The 12,126-nt window shown below is 32.7% G+C and overlaps 1 long non-coding RNA gene across 2 annotated transcripts; it reads right to left on the minus strand.

The window, feature by feature from the left end:
• Nucleotides 1-2,294, minus strand: LOC127868032 (uncharacterized). Of its 2 annotated transcripts, none has more exons than XR_008043857.1 (3): nt 2,138-2,294; nt 1,440-1,625; nt 1-733 (listed from the first exon to the last, which is right to left on the minus strand). It is a non-coding gene; the product is annotated as an uncharacterized LOC127868032 (long non-coding RNA). The 2 variants fall into 2 exon arrangements; XR_008043856.1 differs by having other exon boundaries at nt 2-733; nt 2,115-2,294.
• Nucleotides 2,295-12,126: the final 9,832 nt, after the last annotated feature.

Raw genomic sequence — 12,126 nt, forward strand, 5'->3', positions numbered from 1 at the left:
TTTATAACAAAACAATTAACAAAATTCACAATACCGTGCACACTTAAAACTCAAATACATATTCTCATGGTATTTCAGGGCACTTGTATGCTATGTTCATCAGTATTTTATCAATGATATTTCTGCCCTATGTTTATAAGCAGTTCACTTATTAAAATCACATTTTATCACCATGATGATGACAGGACAGTCGACCATAATGTCACACATTTGGTCACGCCTTCATATTACACAAATAAATTCAAGCATCATTTCAAATACTAAAGTCATCTTCTGACTGAAAAAACAGCAAGGGTCACACATGCACTTTTATACTCAATGGTATACATCCTATAAAACCATGCTGCCAAATTCACACAACATGTTCCTACCCATAATCAGTTATCATTGATTTCAGCTTTGTCAATTTTTTAATTCATAATAATGGTATGTTGAAGTTATTTAAAACAACATAGTTACATACACCATGTACCAATTTGTATGAGTAAATCTTCATATTGTTTCCGGGTTGCTTGGCCTTGACCTATTGGATATTGCAGCTCCTCATTAGCCGCAGGTGGATATATAAGGGGCAATTGTAGAGGCAATCAGCTTTGGATAAGCTGAATCAAAAAGGAACTTTGATCGAAGGGTTTTTTCCTTGATGATCTCTGTGTACTCAGTGCATGTACGTGTATCCCTTCTTTTCATTGATTGGCACCACCGTCCAATTGTTGGCTGCCTTCAATTTACTCTGAAATAACATATAAGCATATTTGTAATTTTGAAATGTACACTAAAACTTATCATGAAATTTGCTTGCTATTTTAAACATTATTTTATTCATATCATGCCAATCAGGTAACATACCAATACTTTTTTGGGCTACTTGATTCACCAGAATTAACTTATGAACCTACCAATACTTTTCTGGGCTACTTGATTCACCAGTATTAACTTATGAACCTACCAATACTTTTCTGGGCTACTTGATTCACCAGTATTAACTTATGAACCTACCAATACTTTTCTGGGCTACTTGATTCACCAGCATTAACTTATGAACCTATCAATACTTTTCTGGGCTACTTGATTCACCAGTATAAACTTATGAACCTACCAATACTTTTCTTGGCTTCTTGATTCACCAGTATGAGCTTATTATATGATGAAGTTATCATACTTGAGTCACTAACTGACAATTACTGTACAACTAGAGATTGGAGGAGAATGGTATTGAAATAATTTCATGACAAATCACCATGCAAGTTATCTGAACGGTTCAGAAAACAAACCAGCTATCGGATATCCTCTGGTTTTCATAACATAAAATTTTTCTGGTAAAAAAATGATAAAGCAATTATATTACCAATGAACTTTAGGAAGCACATAGAATCTTATTGAATATAAATATATTATTTTATCAATTAAAATATGCTAAGACAGGGTTGTTTGCATACTCTAAGTAAGCTGTTATCTCTCCAATTCCTGACACATGACCAGGTGTGGTACTTCCTTGTGACACAAATGACAGGCCAGGACCTGGCGGGGGCTGATGACCGTGCATAGGTGAAGAGTTTGTTGTTCTAACATTATGCTGAACAGTCAAACTTGCAATAGTTTGGCCGGCACGTCTTCCTAAATACCTTAAAAAGAAGGTTTGTATTAGATTATAAAATCGATCACATATCAATTTAAAGAAAAAACAAAATTGATGTTAAAATCAGGGAATAAACTGTATAATCATATAATCATATCATGATAATTGATTACATAATATAACATATACATTTGCATACCAGTATATTTTATAATATAATATATACCGAATAAATAAATCATTCATAATTCATCATTTATCATTAATTTCATGCTTCATTTGACTCGTGTTGGAGTGTTCCGTATAAGTTATAACGAATTCATTAAATTGATACGAACATCTTGGCATAGGGGCATAAAGGCTTATTTTAAAACGCGCAATGAACAAATTATGTTGTCAGTGCGTATCTGGTTTCGTTGCAGAGTAAAATATCCATACAATAAAACTAAATACCTATCCAAACTTTTGCTAAAATTCCTTTGTAAACAGGCAACACTTGCCAAAAACTAAACGTAGCTTCTAAAATATGACTTACAATTCGTGTGTTTAAGCCATTACCCTGTCTTTGTCTCTTCCAACGATACTCCTATGGTTCTGCAAACACTCAGTCTTGTCGCCAAGATTGAATAAATTCGAGCGATGTCGCTGGCTCCGGCTTTTGTTTCTCTTTTTTTAATATTTTCGATCACAGAAATGAGATGCATTGTTTGTAAACCAAAAGCGGATAAGCGCAGCGCGCATGCGCAGGCTGCATTCTGGTATACTAGTTGGGATCCCATTCACAATTTCTGACTAAAAATAACTGATTTCGCGTCTGAGACGCTTTATAATTTTCAGGTTTTCAAAACGTCAAAAGTTGCATTTAATGGAAATTTTAGAGCATGGAAACAATTTGGTATTTTTTTTTAAAGCAAATATCATAACTACAATGAAAATTTGCAAATCCGAAACATTTTTTTTCAATTTTGTCAATTTATCAAAGTGTGAACAAGCCCCTTTAATGTAATGGAAGGGTTGACGGCAACGAATAAGGACTTGAAGCCAGCGGCCTATTGATGTTCTTATTTTGTAGTGTCTACTTGACTTTCCAAAATAATTCGATTTTTAAAATAATGTTGACGTCTGACTGTCTTTTGGAATTTGGAAATCACACCATTCTCATCGTAAAGGCAGAATGCTACAGGTTACACGAATTTTGATAGACCTTGTACAAATGGGATAAAAATATGTTTCGAATTGTTTATTGACGACATTGCATCCAACAAGCGAATTATACAGAAAGATATAATGGATTGCCAAAATAAAAATAATATTCTGTTTCGATAATACTAGTATTCAATTATAAATTAAAAAAAATAATGTAATTTGTTTTGGGACTGCAATTACAATCTGGCATGTGCTCTTATCTTTGTGTGCGCTTATTTATTTATGAGACACAACATATAAATATCTACAAAATATGAAAAAATATGTGTACGATTAGGAGCCGACTGGTGTCACAAAACTAGATTCGTGTACACATGCCCTCTGTATAAAATGATATACAAATCGTATCGCTTAAAGATAACATAAATGTCATCCAGGGCAAAATCATATTTCTAACATTATAACGTGACGTTAAATGCATAAACTCGTCCAGTAGAGGTTTACTACGTGCTGAATGGATCAATGATTTGTTGATCTAGAATGAACTTTTCAGACTGTACGTTTCATGCTCTGAATGATGCACCATTAAACATAATTCTCTTATTCTCTCCTATTTCGCCATCATATTCACTTATTTTCGCTTCTGTATACTTATCGTGCCCGATTAAGTATCAATATACATAATTGTTTTTGCATATGCCGATCTTATAATAAAATAATTTAGAAGATCAATTTATTTTTGGAAATCTAGAGCCTAAAAAAGAGGATAAACTATAATGTACAACACAATTTGCCCGTTACATTCCTGTATCCATTTCTTGTTTTTGATTTCAGAATAAAATAATCTACATCCACCTGCGAATTCGATTGTTACTTAATATACTTAATGCCATTCCTACTAAATAGCGTAATCTTATAAGTGGGTGTGTAATGACAGCTTTTAATAGTCCAAGATAATGTTGCCCAATGAGTGCTTAATATCTCTCTCTGATTAAGGACTCTATGAAATTTATAATCGTTAGGGTTCCTTACTGATGCCATTTTATTATAACTTCAACATATAAAAAAATTGAAATATGTACATATATGATAATTGTTGATTTCGATAGATTATTCCACGAGGGGTTATTGACCAAAATCAATAAGTAGCCACAATTTGTGTTTGTTTAACCACACATCCAATAATGATTCGATTATCACCAAAGCAACACAGTTTCGTTAAGCGTTACAGCGGCATGATGATATGATGTAAATTCAAAGCAAAAAGTACCGAACCAGTGAACCAAATTTCAAACCGAAAATGGCAATTAAACGACGTATTGTTTTCCTAGATGTATCTTCACAAATATAACTAAAACGAATATATGTGGACAAGCTTCACAACTTGAAATCGTTTTTTTATTGTCTTCTGTAGTTGTCTGAACTTTATGGACTTATGTTGTTAACAGTTTTGAAAGGTCTAATCACATAACCTAGTACTGACATTTGTTTCGCAGTTGATGTGATTTATGGTTTGACCGACATATTACAAAAACTGACCTTACTCAACGGCGACGGATAAGAACATGAAGCCTTTGGCCTTAATAATGTGATTAGTTTGCAGGGTCTATTTTTCCATCAATTAAACTTTAATTGTATTAGTGATGTTTTATTGTATTGATATGGCACTCTTACCATAATCACAGTTCATGCAGAATGCTAAAGAATGGAATAAACAATTTATCGGATTGTTTATTGACGACATTCTGTCCAACCTGCAAAATATAAATAAAGACATCACGGGTCGTGTCACAATTGAACTATCAATCTATTTTCAGACTTGTTTCATTCGAACATAATTTCAAATACTTATACACATGACACACTCTGTCAGAAAGTACCGTTAATATGTTTTGATCTGCAATGACGTTCCATGCTTCTTAATGTATGAGACCATCAAAACATTAAAATCTATAAAAAAAATATAAATATATATATGTGTTGGTTTATGAGCCGATTGGTGACACAAAATTGTACAAAAATATGCTTCCCCTCGTTTACGATAACAAAGACAGCTTATCGCGTAAACCTAACAACCGATCATCCAGGGAAACAGGTTAATTGTAAGATTAATACGTGACGCTGACATGCATACATTCGTCCAGAAAAGGTAAAATACTAGCTTATAGATATTTGATTTGTTTATCTAGAAGGTTCTATTCCTTCAAACTGGGCGTTTCAAGATAAAATGAGGCACCATCAAACATAATTTGCACTAATTTAATTTTTATTTTTCCCATGTCACTTATGTTTGGTTTTCATACATATTTTCGTGTAATAATACATGTAAATAGAAATGAATTTTTCTGCATTTACCGATATATTTTTATCAAAATAGAGTGTAACAAGAGCACATATTTTAAGCTGAATGTACAACATAATTTACCGATATATCACTGTATCTATTTCTTTAATTTAATCTCCGAATGTCATTATCAACAGCAACCTTCAAAGTCGATAATTATCATCGTGACTTAATTCATCGGATTGTTCCTTTTTGTTTCACAAATGTCACTTGTATTACACTGCGCAATGTTAATAGCAGCTGCTTCGTGACAGCTTTTGATAGTCCTATCTAATGAATGCAGTTTAGTGCTTAATTATCTCTCTGATGAATCATTTAAGAAGTACATGACATGCCTTGTCATAATTGTTAAGCATTGCATCACGAATTCAATTGGTAATTGTTAGAGGAACAATTGAAATATCAGTTGATGCTAGCATAAATTTAAATTATTTTTTGAACTATGTGTACCCTATCGTTTGTGACAAACATGATATAAATTCAAAAAATGCTCTTGTATGAAAGAGGTATTATAATATAACATTTTTTTTTTCTTTTGCGTGTCTTAATGATACTGTGCTTAACTTCTAAGATTTTAAATTCGATTTTGTTAATTTCATTAATCTAATGTTTCCATTTACAAACATACTTTGAACACATTCTTCAATACGTATTGTTATTATTCGTGCACGAAACCTTATGCGAGTAACCAACAACTACCCTACTTGAATCATAATGGCCCGAAGGATTTGTTTACATGAATTCTGCATAAATCGTGATAATTGGATTTTTCAAGCTATCTGCCAACCGAAACTGAGGAAAACGTCAAAATATAATAATCTAAATGGAAGATTATATTAACATGTATATTGCGTAGAAAAATAACAGCACTTCTCAAACTGTTGCTCGACTGATCGATTACATCACCAGTCTGTTTCTGACATATCAATCTTACAATCATTCAATAGAGGAACATTAATTTGCAAAATAATACTCTTGATTTATTGTTAACACTGTTTATTATAAATATTATCACGTATACATGCGAACAGCAAACGTTTTGATGATGAAATGTTTAGACAACCTATATTAACAAGGAAATCAAAAAGAAACGCATGTGATTATTTAGCAACTAAACAATAGACAGTATAAAGCAATTATGTTTTAAGAATATGACACGTTACGTTCAAACTATACGACAGTATGATAGTGAAACATTGTTATAATACATATCCATTAAAAACTGAATACTCTTCGTCCTAAATTGCAATACATGTAAACCGTGAAAAAAGAAAACATACATTTGTATCACAAATTAAGGAATATACCAATAGTATTTAAAGCTCATTAACAAACGGTTACATATAGCATTAACCATAATTGTCCATTTCTAAAGATGTACCGTTTACATAAACCATGAAAATGATTTGTTTATTGATTTATTTATTTTTTGGACGATATTACAACATTAAGGAAAACAACTATTAAAATAAAACTTTGCATCTGTCAAGTACTAAATATTAATACACAGTTTTGTACGGTTACTGTTAAAGCCCAAAAGCACCGCGTATAATACGAGGCCAACTGGATCCAGGATTGCCGTAATGAAGGCACATTATTTCTAGAGGATGTGGACCCATGTGCACACACTTCCTCTACGTCTTTGCCAAGCTGAACGGAAGCCGTCTAAAAGCCTTAGAATGACACGAGTCAACAGACTTGATGCGCAGAATGTACCGCAGGAGAAGTCATGTGACCTTGAATTTAATGTACACATGTGTCGATGTATATTTTATCCGTTGAATATTTTATCCGTTGAAGCATTTTAAAAGAGTATAGTTCTTTTTTATTCACACAGATGGCACGCAAAATACTTAATTTCGATGTGTTAGCAATGGTATTTATTTTTTGTCACAGCGATAGCATTTTAATCGTTGTTATCAAAATCATTATAAAGACGGCCTTTTTTAGTTGTGTGTAATTTTTGTTGTCGGTAGAATAAGAACATTTTTAAAACTAACTTTTGTTTTACATGTATCCCGGTGGTATATGATACACGTTTTTTTCAGACGATTTATGCACGATGACACCTAATGTGACACAGACATGTATAATATTGTTTATCATCTGATGAGATATACATTATTATTTGCCACTAAATTACATCATTTAGGACAGGTGGTTAGGATAAAGTAGCACGACTTATGACATACCTTCCGTTTATAGGATAACATGGTTGGCAAATGCGGGTAATTGATAACAATTGTAAACAGAATTATAATTTTACGGAATTATGATAATAAAAGAAATCCTGTTTCGATTGTTGTTTAATGTTTATGTTTAACGAGTGCGTCTGTACGTCTGAAATTACAATGCAATATACAAATATAGAAATTGCTCAACACCAGAACGTCTTTCCTGTGTCTACGAACATGGAGGATATAGCCATAGCCGATTCCCACGAAATAATTGACATGTTTTGTTGTCCTCAAATGCGATATAACTATCATCAATGTATCATCTGACGAAATAAAAAATGTAATACTATGATGGCTTCTTTTCTTAGATGTATTAAAACAAACATAACGAATAATTTATGTGAACCATATTCTCAACTAAACTTTTTATGGTTTGTTATGGTTGCCAGAAATATGTTAACTGTGGCTTGTAGTTTTGAAATGTCTCGTCACATAAACTGGTACCTTTGTTACAAAGTTGATGTACATTAATGGGTTTACCGACATCTGACGAAAACTGACCTAGCTTAATGTAATGAAAGGGTTGACGGCAACGAATAAAGACTTGAAGCCAGCGGCCTATTGATGTTCTTATTTTGTAGGGTCTACTTGACTTTCCAATATACTTCGATTTTTTAAATAATGTTGACGTCTGACTGTCTTTTGGAATTTGGAACTCACACCATTCTCATCGTAAAGACAGAATGCTACAGGTTACACGAATTTTGATAGACATTGTACAAATGAGATAAAAATATGTTTCGAATTGTTTATTGACGACATTACATCCAACTAGCGAATTATACAGAAAGATATAATGGATTGCCAAAATAAAAATAATATCCTGTTTCGATAATACTAATATTTAATTATAAATAAAAAAAAATAATGTAATTTGTTTTGGGACTGCAATTACAATCCGGCATGTGATCTCATGTTTGTTTGCGCTTATTTATTTATGAGACACAACATATAAATATCTACAAAATATGAAAAAATATGTGTACGAATAGGAGCCGACTGGTGTCCTAAAACTAGATTCGTGTATACATGCCCTCTGTATACAATTATATACAAATCTTATCGCTTAAAGATAACATAAATGTCATCAAGGGCAAAATCATAGTTCTAACATTATAACGTGACGTTAACATGCATAAACTCGTCCAGTAGAGGTTTACTACGTGCTGAATGGATCCATGATTTGTTGATCTAGAATGTACTTTTCAGACTGTACGTTTCATGCTCTAAATGATGCACCATTAAACATAATTCTCTTATTCTCTCCTATTTCGCCATCATATTCACTTATTTTCGATTCTGTATACTTATCGTGCCCGATTAAGTATCAATATACATAATTGTTTTGCATATGCCGATATTATGAATAAATAATTTAGAAGATCGATTTATTTTTGGAAATCTAGAGCCTAAAAAAGAGGATAAACTATAATGTACAACAACAATTTGCCCGTTACATTCCTGTATCCCAATGGTATATGTTACACAGTTTTTTCAGACGATTTATGCACGATGACACTTAATGTGACACAGACATGTATTATATGGTTTGTCATCTGATGAGAAATACATTATTATGTGCCACTAAATTACATTATTTAGGACAGGTGGTAAGGATAAAGTAGCACGACTTATGACATTCCTTCCGTTTATAGGATAACATAGTTGACAAATGCGGGTAATACATCACAATTGTAAACAGAATTATAAGTGTACGGAATAATGATGATAAAAGAAATCCTGTTTCGATTCGTTTAAATATGGTTTAAATTGTCAAATATGGGTTTTAATTGTGAAAGATTTACAAGTTAAGCTTACATTTTATATTTAAAACATTATATTCTATAAGATTGTTTATAAAGCAATTCCCCTTTTGTTTCACGCATAGACACTTCCATAAGAAAATCACAATTTTGCAACTCAGCAAATCAATAAAAACTGACAAAAAGCGCTTTTATTATGTAATGCCATGATGCAATATATCAATAGGGTATGTAACTCTCGTTTACTTTCACTTTCGCTTTTGAACTTCCGGGTACATCAGCTATAGCATTGAAATGGTGTATTGCTTTGCCATTCATTGCGTGCACAGGATTGGGGCTAATGGAACCTGTAGTCTGTTCAGGTTCCCCATAAACCCAAAGGAGAAGAAGAAATGGGTTGATAGATGCAGGTATAGTGATTTTGTTTGCACAATCACAAACCAGTTTGTTTACCCTTGACGAGTGTGAACGCTTTCGGATATGATACGTTTCGGATTGTTAACGCCAACTTTTTTGTTTACATACATTAAACATTTATATTTGTAGAGTAAGTATCAAGTTTAAAGCATATGTTTTGAATCAAAGACCGCTAAGTTTATTTAGTGAATTGATTGGTATAACATGTATCCATTAACATGAAAACACATTTTATGACAGTATAATTTGTTTAATGATTATATCAAATGGAATGTTGCAGATATTATTTACACCAATATCATACGTAATGAAAAAGAAATTAATTATTTCCAGACGAGCGTTAGCTGAAAAAAGTATCATGAATAGTAAACAAATTATTTTCTCTGAGTATATTTACAGCATGTTTCAACCATAAACATTACAAATAAATGTAATTTTATGCATTACCTAAACAGTAAAGCAGCAGCCACATGGTGACATTCGAATTCCCTCATTGGACACTGACATGTCGATGATTGTATCACGCCGTTGTCCTCTGGTTCAAGGTGAATCTAATGAAAAATATATAACAAAATCTGAATGAGAAAATAAATAGTGTTTAAACCATTACGAGTACGATTAACATTTTACTTTGTCATAGTAATTCGGATGTATATAACTAACCGTAACATTATATGATGTATTTTTCATCGAAGCCTGGACGCTGGCACGGATTACACGCAGTTCGTCCATAGAGAATTTCAATACCCTGTCGCTTTCAACCGATGATTCACTCTTTCGACTTAATTTAACATGCGATTCAACGTAGTAAGACCAGTACATTATTGATATAGCCATTTTGATTTTTTGTTTGTACCCGGAAGTTGGAGACCTCGTGAAATATCGGTGGTCACATGACGAGACTTACATACCCTATAAACAACCATCAAACAAATCAAACACCTTTTGCAACTACAAATAACATGTTCAATTGTGTAACCATGTACACAAACACGTTTTCCTTTAAATACATGAGCTTCTTTTTAGCCTCTCATTCCAAAATTTAAGAATTCTTACCTTAAATGCAGTCACACAAAAGCCTGACTTACGAAAATGTATAATTCCCAACATTTTTACGGTTGTTTTGTACCGAATGAAATGCTGTAAATCTGTGTCGCTTGTGTCATTTTTTTAAACAAATTATTTCGTAAGATAATACAATGATGATAGTTATATCGCATTTGAGGACAATAAATCATGACAATAATTTCGTGGGAGTCGGCTATGGCTTTATCCTCCATGTGATGTTTGAAGACACAGGAAAGACGTTCTGGTGTTGAGCAATTTCTGTCATCATTAATTTCGTGATTGGTATATTGCATTGTAATTTCAGACGAACAGACGCATTCGTTAAACATAAACATTAAAACTTTCATTAAACTAGTACTTTAAATACGTTTCTTCAGGCTAGAAAAAGACAAAGCAACGTTTTAAAAAAATAATCCAAATAGGGCTCAGCTTTAAATAACTGGGTACAAAGATGTTGCTCCAATGAAAAGCTCGTAATAATGCTTCACTTGCATTCGTACACCTTGATGGGTAACTATGACAATGAGCTCATGGCGCCTGAGTGGGGAAAAAAGAGGCATGGAAATTCCTACGCGAAGTCGGTTTTCTATCCGATTAATTGGTACGACTACATCACGCTCATTTAAAATTTAACAACACAACTTTGTTTTTATGACAGCTTTGATTGGTTTGACATTTTTATAAGTATTTATGTGCACAGTTTTATCTTCTGATGGTGGTATAATGCTAAGGTCAGGTTTATAAAACCGTGTCCAAACTATTTGTATTTTGTACCTACGGGTCTTCAAGATGGGACTGTACAATTTTGTTGAATTATGAATTATATCATACTGCTCGGCATGCAACGTCCGTGTGTTTGACATTATAAAGATGTTAACATAAACCCATATACATGTACATGAAAGTTACGAATGTTATATTAATATTTATTAGTAGGCGCAATTCATTAAATGTGAACCATATGCCTTCAACAAAACATGAAGTTTATCACAACAAAACGTTTAATTGTTAAAACACCATTATAACAGATTCTCACATATTACATATTCGCGTAATGTGACCAGTTATAAGCCATTTAAGACTTTAAACGTAAGTATTCAAATCAGAGGAACGGGGAGAATTATAAATCATCACACGTAGGCCAGCGCTATATCAATCGAGCTAGCCGGCCCGGTACACAATGTTCCTACGTTGGGTTTATTCGAAATACGATGATAATACAACGATTGTTAATTCAGGTTTTCCATGTGTTTATGGTACGATTTAAGCCAACCATATAATACTAAAACCAATGTTTCGTTGCTTTATGAATTTTAAGAATGCAATTGTGTTTATACTTATTAACGACATGTTGACAACAGGCGGCCGGTCAATCAAAATTCTACATCGAGGAGCAAGAGGCCGTATCGAAGTATTTATTTTTCAGTTTGGACAGTACACAGTCATCAATGTATGATGCAAAGTCATTATATTAATTAAAACTTTATAAAAGTGTTCCTTGAAAATACGTATAAGGTATGTCTCACAGGCAGAGGAATCTTAAAAGGAAAATAGAACCCCCAGCCCCAGGTT

The sequence above is a fragment of the Dreissena polymorpha genome, chromosome 2, assembly GCF_020536995.1.
Source record: "Dreissena polymorpha isolate Duluth1 chromosome 2, UMN_Dpol_1.0, whole genome shotgun sequence".
NCBI lineage: Eukaryota > Metazoa > Mollusca > Bivalvia > Myida > Dreissenidae > Dreissena > Dreissena polymorpha.